Here is a 1,380-nt window from a genome sequence, read left to right as displayed (position 1 = left end):
CCCGCCCCAAAGTTTGGCGGAGCCGCAGCCCCGCGGCCGCCAGAGACGCGTTCCCGTTCCAAGGTGGCTCCGGTGCCCGGACGCTGCAGGTACTGCCTGGGCTCCCGCCTCTCTCGTCTGGTTTCAGTTACGTTCCGGTGGTTCTGGCTGATTTCCCCAGAGATGATGACAGACAGTAGCACGGAAATGTTTCTTTTTTAAAAAATAACGATTTTTTAAAAAATTCCCCACAAGGCACACAAACTGAAAGAATGCTCTCTTTCCCCCCCCCCCTTCTCTCAGCTTCGGGATGGTGATTTCCGGCGTCCCGGGGTCTCTTCCCCGCTGGGCGGCAGCTCGGACCCTTCACACCCGCATTCCCGAGCGGCGATCACCACTGGAAGGAGAGAAAGGCTGCAGTGAGACCTCAGCCAGCGAGGGAACGCGCCCGGGAAGCGAGCGCAAAAGAGGGGGCGGGGGGGGCGCCCCGCGGGAGGTTTGGTCCCCCCAAATTCCAGCCGCCCCCTCCGCACCCGGATGCGGGAGATGAGCGATTCCTGTTCTGGGAATGGCCAGAAGCCTCCTTCCCAGGTGCGGGAGGAGACCCCACGGCTTCCTGTTGCTGCCGCTGCGAATGGCTGGTGCTCCCCACACACCCCACCCGGGGTGGCCTCGAGGGCTGAGCCTGCAAACGCCAGCACCAGCAACAGATCTTCNCCTCCTCCCACTCCTCCTCCTCCACCTCCTCCTCCGCCTCCCCCTCCTCCCACTCCTCCTCCTCCACCTCCCGGAGAAGCAGCCGAGCGGCTGCGGCTCCATCTACAGCAACAGCCAGCATCTCCACCGCCAGGCGCCCCTCTGGATTTAGGCCGTGAGCAGCCGCGGCAGCAGCTCGAGACAAAAATAAACTCCCCACCCAGAGCTCGGTGCCCGGCGGGCGGAGGCGCAGCCCGAGCCCCGGCTCCCCCGCGNCGGCCCCCCCGCGCCCCGCCTCCCGGCCCACCCGGGAGGTCTCCGAGGGCCTGCTTCGCCCGGAGCGATCAGATGTGTGCGTGCGTGTGCGTTTGTGTGTACGCGCGCGTGTGCTCCAGGCATTCTGCCCTGGCTGCCACCGCCTACGGGCGGGCCCGGCCAGCCCAGCGCCTCGCCCGCGCTTCCCAGGCCGGAGGCAGAACCGCTCCGGGCGCGCGCCGAGCGCGGAGACGGCCGGAGTCCGAGGCACTGCTTCCCCCGGCGGGCAGGGCGGCTCCGCCGAGACTGCGGCTCCGCGCCGCCCGCACACGCCCCCCAACGACCGCAAAGAAGAAAGTTCAGCTTCGGGGGCTCCCCCAGTCCTATTCCTGTCCGGGTGGCCGCCGCCGGCGGAGAGAAGAGCCCGGCGGCTCGGCCTCCGAGGGGCCG

At 68.1% G+C, this 1,380-nt stretch overlaps 1 long non-coding RNA gene across 1 annotated transcript; it reads right to left on the bottom strand.

The window, feature by feature from the left end:
- Positions 1-176: 176 nt before the first annotated feature.
- On the bottom strand, positions 177-689 carry LOC144235678 (uncharacterized). Its single transcript, XR_013336293.1, has 2 exons — positions 513-689; positions 177-376 (listed from the first exon to the last, which is right to left on the bottom strand). It is a non-coding gene; the product is annotated as an uncharacterized LOC144235678 (long non-coding RNA).
- Between the last annotated feature and the right edge of the window lie 691 nt (positions 690-1,380).

The sequence above is a fragment of the Crocuta crocuta genome, unplaced genomic scaffold (assembly GCF_008692635.1).
Source record: "Crocuta crocuta isolate KB4526 unplaced genomic scaffold, BGI_CrCroc_1.0 scaffold10, whole genome shotgun sequence".
In the NCBI taxonomy this organism is placed as follows: Eukaryota; Metazoa; Chordata; class Mammalia; order Carnivora; family Hyaenidae; genus Crocuta; species Crocuta crocuta.
Note: the sequence above shows the minus strand (reverse complement) of the source record. Positions and strands in the feature narration are given on the sequence as shown.